Source organism: Canis lupus, chromosome 20 (assembly GCF_011100685.1).
Source record: "Canis lupus familiaris isolate Mischka breed German Shepherd chromosome 20, alternate assembly UU_Cfam_GSD_1.0, whole genome shotgun sequence".
NCBI classification, from domain to species: domain Eukaryota; kingdom Metazoa; phylum Chordata; class Mammalia; order Carnivora; family Canidae; genus Canis; species Canis lupus.
Window position 1 is genome coordinate 44,705,044 of NC_049241.1, and position 10,877 is coordinate 44,715,920.

The 10,877-nt window shown below is 54.0% G+C and overlaps 1 long non-coding RNA gene across 1 annotated transcript; it reads right to left on the reverse strand.

The window, feature by feature from the left end:
* Window positions 1-2,612: 2,612 nt before the first annotated feature.
* Window positions 2,613-10,836, reverse strand: LOC119864710. The gene is made up of 3 exons (XR_005375004.1): window positions 9,773-10,836; window positions 9,606-9,666; window positions 2,613-4,723 (listed from the first exon to the last, which is right to left on the reverse strand). It is a non-coding gene; the product is annotated as an uncharacterized LOC119864710 (long non-coding RNA).
* Window positions 10,837-10,877: the final 41 nt, after the last annotated feature.

Below are 10,877 nucleotides of genomic sequence, written 5' to 3' on the forward strand. Positions count from 1 at the left end.
CTGTCTGGGCCTGGACGGGATCCACCAGGGAGAGGCGGGCAGGGGGCAGGCCAAGCCCCCGACGCCCAATTTTTGTGCAAGCAGGCAGGGCCCACCCCAGGTCCTTTTGTTCCAGCTGGAAACCGGGACCAAATCAAAAAGTCCAGATGTGGAGTTGGATGCAGTCCCGTGACCGTGCGGTTTGGGGAGGCCCAGCAGCCAGGCGTCCAGTAGGTCAGGCCTCCGTGTGGCCTCGCTGGCCACCACCCGGTTGGGTGTGGGGGCAGGACGGCTTCAGCTTTGAGTCTCTGGCTGCAACAAAGGTTAAAAAAATAATCACCAGCACCAAGACCCAGCCCCTCCCAGCTTCAACCCCAGTGCTGGGTGGAAAAACAGGTCCTGGGACCCCCGCCAGCCCACAGGCCTGAGACTTCCCCAAGGGCCAGGCCCATTCAGGAGCAGGGGCAGGGGTCAAGAGGGCATTAAGCTGGATCCCAATCCCTCTCTACCCTGGTGACTCAGTTTCTCATCTGGAAAATGGGGCATTGCTGTGGAATCACGTCATGCTCAAGTTCTCCTGGAGCACCTCCTGTATACCAAGCCCCCTGCCAGGTGCTGGGAACTTGAATGTCAGACAAGCCAAGGCTGGCTCTGCCCTCACAGCCTCCCAGGCAGGGGGGATGAGACGGAAGATTCGCTGGACAGGGGTGGTCACCTCCCTGGGCCTTCGTTTTTCCAACTCTATGATAGGGAGAAAAATAGCTACCTCTGAGAGTCATCTTTATTCCCGTGACAGCTTCTCCATGCCGGACTGTTTACCATTCAGCTTGGAGCATCCGGTGGTCCCAATCCAGGGCAAAGGGGCAAGTTGGCTGTTTAAAATCAGGTTTTCCAGGGGCGCCTGGGTGGCTCAGTGAGTTAACCATCTGCCTTCAGCTCAGGTCACGGTCCCAGGGTCCTGGGATCGAGCCCTGCATCAAGCTCTGCATCAGGTTCTGCCTCAGGCTTCCTGCTCAGCGAGGAGTCTGCTTCTCACTCTGCCCCTCCCCCATTCCTGCTTGTGCTCTCTCAAATAAATAAATCAAATCTTTTTTAAAAAAATTAGTTTTCCTGATCCCAGTTGCTAGGAGGAAGCAGTTCACTGCATGGATGAAGAAGATGCAGACCGGTGACAGGGGCTGGGACAGGAGGAGTGGAGAGGTGTCGTTTAATGGGGACAGAGCTTCACCTTTCAAGATGAAAAGAGTTCTGCAGATGGCTGCACAACAATGTGAACCTGATGCCATTTAAAAATGATTCAGATGGCAATTTTTATGCTACGTATTTTTTACAATAAAAGCTAATTTTTTTTAAAAGAGGGAAAAAAGGTAGAGTTTGGAATCAGGTCTGCCTCCTGTTTACTATGTGGCCCTGAGTGAATGTCTGACCCTCTCTGGGTTTCTGTTTGCTCCCTGCCTCCCTCCCTCCCAGCCCTGGGTCTAGGTCACCGCCCAGATCTTCCAGATTCCCTTCAATTTTGCATTTCTCCATTTCAGCCCTTTGGGGCTTGATGCAGGGCTGGGAGCAAAGGGAGCGGAACATCACTTGAGCTGCCTTCGAACTGGCGATGGGGTGAGGAGGCCCCTCCTGTGGGCTCCTCCACTACCCGCCAGCCATTTGGAAATAACAGGCTGGCGGTAGCAGCCGTTCTGGGCAAAGCCCGTTTCCTGTGATGTTCAAGGTTGCCTGGTACCCGGGAGAGGTCAAGAGGCCACCAGAGTAGGGAAGGGTTTTGGAGCTGGGCCTGGAGCTGCCCCCAGTGGCACCCTTCCAGGGAAGCCTGGGTCAGAGCCGGGACCGCCACCTTTCCTAAGGGCAGAGGGCAACAAGAGGGGTCTCTCATAGTGTTTGGAGATGGAGGTAGGGGATGGGAGCTTGGCCCACTACCAGAATCACCCCCATTAAAGCAGGTTGAGCCTAACAGCCTGTGATCCAGAAAGCCCACTGAGGCAGGAGTGAGGAGAGGGGATCCAGTCTCTATTGTTTGCCTATTCAGAGTGGCATCCAGGAGGGACTGACCATCACCACCACCACCAACCCCCCAACACACACACACACACACACACACACACACACACACACACACACCTAGAGAGGCTGGTCAGGCTGGACCATGGTGATTGGTTCTGGGAGGGGCATGGGACCCATGCTGGACCAGTGAGAGTCAGCCCGGAGATCTCCCCTGGGCCAATCAGGGGGGAAAGGTGTTCTGTTTCCTCTAGACCTTGGCCTGGAGAAACGTAAACCTGGCCCCACCTGGCCGCCCCAAAGGGCAGGAAGAGAGCTGAGCAGAGAGGTGCAAATCAGATACCACCTCCCAGCCACTAGGATGGCCATCATCACAAACCTAAAAAAGGATCGTTGGCAAAGATGTGGAGAAGCCGGGACCCTCAGGCATTGCTGAGGTGGGAGCGTCGAGTGGTGTGGCCACTGTGGAAAATGATGCGGCAGTTCCTCAGAAAGTCAAACATCGAGTTAAATGATTCTGGAATCTCACTCGCCAGTTATGCACTCGAGAGAACTAAAACAGGTATTCAAACACTTGGCACAGAGATGCTCACAGCATTCATTATGCACAATCGCAAAAAGGTAGAAACAACCCAGATGTCCATCGACTGGAGAACAGATAAACGAAACGCGGCACATGCGTAAAATAAAATGCTCTTTAGGCATAAAAAGGAACGAAGCTCTGATACAAGCTGCAACGTGGATGAACCTTGAGGACACACTCCGTGAGAGAAGCCAGATGCAAAAGGACACATGTTGTATGGCTCTGTTTATATGAAATGTCTAGAACAGGCAAATCCGTAGAGACAGAAAACAGATTAGTGGCTGCCAGGGGCTGGGGGAGGGGACAGAGAGTGCCTGCTAATAGGGACCAGGTTTCCTTTTGGGAGGAGATGAACATGTTTTGAGATAGAAGAGATTATTGCAAGGCATCATGAACACAATAAAAAACACTAAATTGAACAGTTTAAAATTGTTGAAATGATAAATTTTATGTCCTGCGTATTTTACCACAAATTTGTTGGTTCTTCTTTTTCTTTTTTTATTTATTTATTTTTAAAGAATTTATTTATTTATTCACAGAGACCCAGAGAGAGAGAGAGAGAGAGAGGCAGAGACACAGGCAGACTCCATGCAGGGAGCCCGACATGGGACTCGATCCCAGGTCTCCAGGATCAGGCCCTGGGCCGCAGGCGGCACTAAACCTCTGTGCCACTGGGGCTGCCCTTCTTTTTTTAAAGGAAGAAGACAGCTGACAGAGACACAGATCCTGGAGGCTTCATTTGGGGCTCTGGGTCCAGCCATGCCTAAAGGCAGCCCTTCAGAGATGGGCTTCCGCTCCCTCTAATTTGGCATTTCAGAAAGTCAGCTATGTTTGTTCTCGCCCATGTTCCCATCATGATGGGAAGATCCTCACCAAAGGTGCTGGGGGTCTGAGGAAGGTCCAAACCTCACTCCCTGGCCCACTGCTGTCCCATCTGTAAGATGAGAGGGGGGCAAGCTCTCTCCACGCCAGCAACAGCAGCTCCCAGTTTGCACTCACTAGGATGACGTTTCACTGCCCATCACAGGCCTGTGAACAAGATGTCCTGAGCTCAGCAAAGGGAAGAAATTGCCAGGGTATGTTCCTGCCTTCCATGCTGTGCCACCTCTGGAAGCAAACTGTTGGGGCCTCAGGAGGAAGGTGGCTGGGGCCCCGAGAGGCAGCCTGGCAGGTGCTGATGAGCTCATGCTTAGCATCTGATAAGGTGGGGTTCAAGCCTTGGCTCTTGCCCTCCGTGATCCTGGGCCAGCAGTCTCCCTTTCTGGGCCTCAGCTTCTCCTCTCCAAAACAGACTGGTTTTTCTGGGGGTCAGGTGCAGGGTCTGCTGGGTGAACAGTTGCTGTCTCAGGAGAGCTCATTAATACGCGGATGTGTCTGGTGGAATCTGAGCTGGACTAGGAGTACTGGTGTGGCCAGCGACGGGTGCTGGGGAGCAAGGGGGGCGGACAGCTACCCGGTTTACTGCCCCGGCCAGAGAGGGATGTGGCCAGGCTCTAGCCGCCCCTCTGTGCCGTGTTGCTATTGGCTTCCAGAAGGATATGGATATAGAAGTAACTCGTTGATTCTTTTTCCACTTGCTGCTGAGCACTCAGCGTCCCGGCGCGCCTGGCCGGAGGCTGGCACTGTTTCCAGGCACCTGGACAGCCTCACTTGGCCCTGGCACAGGGACTCAGTGAGTGCTTGGCGGTTGTCGGGCTCCGGGCGTCAGCAAATGGCGTGGTCCTTTGCTCCGTGGCTGCTCCAGAGTTGAGGGAAGAGAGCACCTCATAGCTCCCATGGCCTCCAGGAGCCTCCCTGGCCGGCCGGCCGAGGGTATGGCCAAGAGAGTGGTTCTGTTGGGGTCAACTCGGAGACTCCCTCCTGTGGCACCTCAGATGTGGGATGCCCCCGTGCCATGCCTCAGCCTCCCTGGAGTCCTGTGGCTTCCACCGTTACAGCTCTGAGCTTCCACTGACGGGCAGCCACATCACCCTGGGTCTGTGGCTCTGTGACACCATGATCCTGCGGCTCTAGGATGCCACAGTCCTGTGGTTTTAGCATACTGTGGGCCCATGTCCCCACTGACCCATGACACTATGACTTTGTCATTCCTTAGTTCTGTGTCTCCTTGTTCTGTGGGCTCATGACTCTTGGATTATTTGGAAGTTCATGCCTCTAGAAAAGAGTAAGTCATTCAAACCAGTGGGAAACAGAGTCAGGAAGTCTCATGGGGTGGGTGTTCCAGTGGCACCCTCCCCCCAGCACCATGTGGACCAACAGCAACAGTGACATCACCCGTTTTCCAGAGGGTTCCATGTACTTGTCATCATCCCATAGCTCCCTCTCAGACTATCCTGACCATTGCTGTGGTTTGGCCATTCCTGGAGGGTTTTATCTCCCTTTGTGGTGCAGGAATATGGACAAACAGGTCAGAAAGCCTGGTCTGGCCTGAGGGAGTAAACTTTAAGTTAGGCTAAGTAGGGGTTGGCCGGGTAAAAAGCAGGAGGAAGAGTGCTCTAGGAAGAGAACACAGCCTGTGCAAAGGTCCTGAGATGGGAGAAGCTGAAAGGTAAAAGGTACAGGGAGGCAGCCAGAGAGGCTGCAGTGAGGCCTAATTGTTCACTTCCATTTGTCTCAGGTAGGGACTTCAATTTCATTCTTTCATGGACTCCTTATAGTGATCACTGAACGGGGTTGCCACATAGCCAGAGAAGCTCCCAGGGGGTTCAGCCTAGCTAGCCAGCCACCCATCCACCTATTCACCCACCTATCCACTCACTCATTCATTCATCTGTCCAACCACATGGCTGTCCATCCATCCACCCACCCATCCATTCCATCTATCTACCTATCCACCATTTACGCATCTATCCAACCATCCATTCATGATCCATCTATCTATCCACTCATCCGCAACCCATCCAACAATACAAACATCTATCATCCACCTACCCATCCAATCACCCATCCATCTACTCATCCAACCACCCATCCACTCATCTTTCCCATTTGTCCACCCAACCATCCATCCATCCATTCATCCACCCACCGACTCACCCGAGGAGCCCAAACATGGCTCATGGCTCTGTTCCTGCACAGGGCACCCATCACTGCACCCCTCTCTGTGATCCAGCCCTCCTCCCCCTCCACTGCTCCCTCACCCCTCTGCTCCAGCCACACCTGCCTCCTCGGTGAATCTCCAATGCATCAGACCCCTCCCGCCTCTGGGCTTTTGCCTTTGCTGTGCCCTATGCCTGAGGCGCTCAACAGCCAAAGTCCATTCACCTGCCCTGGTCTTGGCACCAACTTCCCCCCACAGTAGTCTCCCTGACCCCCTGGGCTGCGTCTCCTCTGGCCCAGCCAGCTCCTACTTCTGGACAGCAAGCATTCCGTGCCACTGCATGCACTTGTCCACCTTTGAGGCCACCCACCTTGGGGCTGAGAAGCCAAGACCACCTCTTCCCTGTTGGCTATGAGGCAAGGGGTCTGTATGGTGGGGAAATTGTTTCATCTCATCCCACTGATCAACAATCATTTCTTTGGCACCCAATTGTGCCAGTCTTCCTACATTGGGGCTGGGGCTCCTCCTTGCCCAGTACCCTCCCTCCCCCACTGGCCCATGCCCTGGTCTGGGCATCTGCCTGCCAGGCAGCCAGTGGGTAAACACACCCCGCCCTCTGCCTCCCGCCCCATCCATCACTGGCTTGAACAAGGGCCTCCTGTTAATGAGCTGGGGTGGGGGCCAGAGAGGGGTAGGAGGAAGGAGGATGAGGAATTGGGGTCAGGGCTCTGGTTCCCATGCTGTTGCTCACCCACCCATCCTCCCAACAGCTGCAGAAGACTGGATGGGGGACACTCTCCCTATGGCCTTCATGGGGGAGGGGAGTGTGTGACTGCCCTCTCTGAGCATCCAGTGCCCAAATTGAGGCCACAGAAGGAACCTATCTCTCTGAGCCTCGGTTTGCCCGTCTGTAGAGTGGGGACGTTAGTGACTGCCTCAGCGCACTTCTTATCAACTAATGTATTCAGTTCTCATGACGATCCCAAGATGCAGGGACTCTTCTTGCCCCCACTTCACTGGGGTTTTTATTGCTCCTGTGCACAAAACTTTAGTCATTTCTAATATTCACTTCATTAAACAGAGAAATAGAAAAAGAACAAAACTCGTGTAGTTAGCCGCACAGGCTGTCTCTCTCCCTGTAATACAGACACAGGCTTGTTTTACTATTACCTACAAAACCCTCATTAAACGTGAGAGGAGAGAAGAGCACGGTGATCATTTGCCCTGCCACAGTTGTCTCTGGAAAATTGTAACTTCATTCTCCAAAATCAGTGCCCACTGAACGGCACATTGGTCAATTCCAGTTGGTTCCTCATGAGGTTCTTTCCCCCCTGCAGTGACTCTTCAGGATACTCACTAACCTTGAGAATTCAAAATCCACATTATAATACACTTTTGAAAGTGGCTCTGCCTTCCCTCCAAAAAAGAAAAGAAAAAAGAAGACACTGAGGCACAGACAAGTTAAGCAACCTGCCTCAGGCCCCACAGCAGAGCTGGGTGGGATATGCAACCCAGCGCTCCCAAGCCAGAGAACAAGACCTTTGTCGCTGTGCCCTGCTGCCCCCATGATGGTGAGCTCCTGCCTCCTGGGGCCAGGGAAGGGGGAGCAGAGAGGGGAAACCCATAGAAGTGGTATGGCAAGATTTTGAACCCTTGGCACTTGCTCAATAAAATTGTAGCCACTATATTTACTGTTGTCTCCTTTCTTTATCAGCACCTTTCTGAGAACCTGGGGCAGAATCGGGACAGAGTTGGGGCAGATGGAAAGTGGGAGTGTAGGCAGGGCTTCTTAAAGTTTCCAGTGCAAGTCAGAGGGAGGTGTGCCCAACTCCAGTGCTGGGTGGCACCCTGGCACCCACTCCCCCACCCCCAACTACTTGATCCTTCTGGAGAGATGGGTCCAGTGGGGCCGTCTGAGGCAGGCTGGGTCAGGCTGTCAGCTATGGATGCAGCCGTGGCCAAGTGGCCTCCCTCACTGCCCTGATGAATTCCCCAGACCCTGGGCCTGTGGCTGGGCCCGCCCAGGGCAGGGCAGCTGCCTTCCCGACATACTTTCCCTCTGGATTCACGAGGAGAGGCGGCTGGGTAAGCTGGGGGCGCCCACATGTCTCCTGGCCCAGCAAACCCCTGCCAGGAAGGGCCCGGGGGCCCCATCACACAAGCACCAGCCCCTCTGCCCCAGCCTGGCCAGGGTCCCGGAACCACCGGGTCTGGTGTGATGGGAAGGGGAGCTGGCTGGGGCGCCAGCCAGAGGCTCAGGCCAGGAGGTCCTGGGCAGCAGGATCTTCACAGCTAATGAGGGGCCTCGGCCAGCATTTCTTGTCTGGATTCCGGGGCCAAGGGCAATGGTGGGGGGAAGTCTAAAGGCCTTCAAGCTCCCGCCTTCCCCAGTTCTAATTCCTGCTGTATGACCTCGAGCTGTCTCGTCTCCTCTCTAAGGAAAATGTGAATAAGGGCAATCTGAGTTGTAAGTGACACAGTGTATAAGTTCCCTATTGCATAGCAAGGCTAATACTGGAGCCAGACATCCGGCACAGGTTAGCTCATTCAGTTGTCTCAACAATGATCACCTCCATTTTACAAGTGAGGAAACTGAGGCACAGAGAGGTCAAGCAACTTGCCCTAAATCACACAGCAAGGCTGTGCCCAGCCAACATTTGAACCTAGACCATGTGGCCTCCAAGTCTGTCCTAAAGTACAGTGGGGGCAGGTATTACTCCTATTAACAGTAATGATGTTATGTTAATGACAAGGAATTAGAAGTGATATGCTAATCCTAGGAGGTACCCTCACAGCTCAGCAGCCTCTTCTCACTCTGCACTGAGGGATCCCCAGGCTGTGAGAGAACAAAACATAGACAATCCCAGTTCCCGGAGTCAGGCCATTCCAACCTTCTCTGCCAGGAGTATTCTGCTAGGGGTCCCAGAGAGCCACCAGCCCCTGAGCCTGGCCCAGGAAGAGCACAGAGGGCTTCATGGAAGAAGAGGCAATAGAGCCTGGACTTGAAGGATGGAAGAAGGTATTTGGGGTGATGGGGAACAGTAGCTGCAAAGACCCGGAAAGACACCTAGAGTAAGTTATTCTGTAACGTGAGAATGGTGTAGTGTGCACGAGAGGAGTCACTGCCTGGAAAGAGGATTTCAGGGTTGGTGAGATCCAGGAGGCAGGAGCATGAAACTAGAATGCTCGTCTGGGCCTCTGTTGTCTGCTCTGCAAACTGAGACATCCTCAGGGTCTCTGCCTTTGTCATTCCCCCTGTTTGGATGCCCTTCCTTGCATCTCCCCCATGGCCTGGCCATGAACAAGGGCACGTGCATCCAAGTTCCAGCCTCGTGCCCAGCCTGTGGCAGGGGCCTGACTTCCATGCGCCCTTGTCTCAGCAGCATGAGGTCCACACAAGCCCACAGGCCCTGCTGGAGTTGTGGTTTTCCCAAGAATTCCAGAGCCAGCCGGGAACGGCCCCCAGGTATGGTGGATGCCAAGGAAAACAGGAGGTGAGCTCATGGCCCGCCACAGGCAACAGGCAAGGTGGGCACTCTCAAGGCACAGGCTTCACTAGAAATGCCCAGGTTGGGGCTGACTTCTCCCACGCAACCTCCCCACCAGGCTCCCAGCCTTCTCACTCACCCTCTGTGGCTCCCTATTGCCCTAGAAGGCAGCCAGACTCCGCACTGCTGGTACCGCATCTCCTGAGCCCCAACATCTCTCCATCCTGAGATCATTCCTTCTAACAAACCAGGCTCATTTCTGTCTCAGGGCCTTTGCATATTCTGTACCTCTACCTGGAATACCTACCACCATCTTTTTGCCTGGCCATGTCCTCCTCAGCTTCCTGGTCACAGTTTATGTTCTCTCCTCCTCTGAGAAGCCTACCCAGATTCCCCACCCTAACCCCAGGCTACGCCAGGCACCTCACTGGAGCTCCCACCGGTGCCTGTGTATCCCCATCACAGCTCTGGCCCCTTTGCATGATTATGCAGCCTCCTCCCCACCCACCTGGGCTCCTGTGGAGGGAGGAGTCCAGTCTGGCTTCTTCATCCTATGTCAGGAGTCCAGCCTAGGACATGATATACAGTAGGTGCTCAATGCGTATTTGTGGAATAAATAAATGTGTCTGAAATTTCCCCACCTCCAAGCCATAATTCTGCTGGAATTGTTCTCACCTTTCCCCTGCTGATCTGAGTCCTTTCTTTCCTTCAGGCTTTCTTTCCACCTCCTCCAGGAAACCCTCAGTGACTTCTCTGCAGCCTCCCAAGAGAACGGATCTGGCTATGATCCTACTCTGACTTCACTCATGCCCCTTGCAGTGGCCTTAGGCTAGCCACTTCCCTTTACTGGGCCTTAGTTTCCTGATCTGTACAATAGAGTCTTTAAGCACTTGGAGGGTGGGGTGGAGAGGGTTAACTCCAGAAAGTTGAGGTGTTTTGTAGCTCAAGAGCAAGGCTGGGCTGGGAGGGACGATTTTCCTGATTAGCAGTAATTTTTATTTTTATTACAAGCTGTTCCCACAGCAGCTGGAGCAGAGCTCGGAAGGTATGGCGAAGTCTCCACTAACAGAAGCCCTGGCCACCCCCCACAGATCTCCTCCAGCTGGAGCTCTTTAATTTGTGCACTCCCCTGCTGAGGATGGGCTCCCACACAGCCCACTACACAGATTGGGAAACTGACTGGGCTCCCAGCCAGGCTGCCCCCACCCCCCACTCACTAGCCAGTGAACCAGGGAGAGAGAAGACCATAAATCTGCTCCCAGAGCCACTTGCAACTCTCTAGACCTGGGCAGGGAAACTGAGAGTCTCTGCTCTCACTTGAGCCCCATTTTCCTGTAATAATGATAACCATTAACAATGGTACTTATTACCGCCATTGTGCAGGGGAGGAAACTGAGGCACAGAAGGATATCATTCGCCCCATTTTGAAGCAGCTGAGTAAGGAGTGGAGGGCCAGTCAGCCTGACTTAAGCAGAGCGGGGGGTGGAGGCCCTAACCTTTAGCCTCTCTTGATTTTGTTTCCCAAATGTGAGTTGAGGGGAGCCGCCATGGGGATCGCCTCGCACTCAGCTATGTCCCATCCTTGGCATACAGCAGTCATGCAATAAATACGGCTGTAAGAGGGCTGGGGGGTGATCACACCTGATAACCCGCCCCACCGACCTCTACACTCAGTTTCCCCCGTGACTCAGTTTCCCCCTCATGTCCAGGTTTGGCAACACCGGGCGGGGCCTTGAACGCAGAGGCCAGCGCCATCTGTTTACCTTGCGGCTGGGCGCTG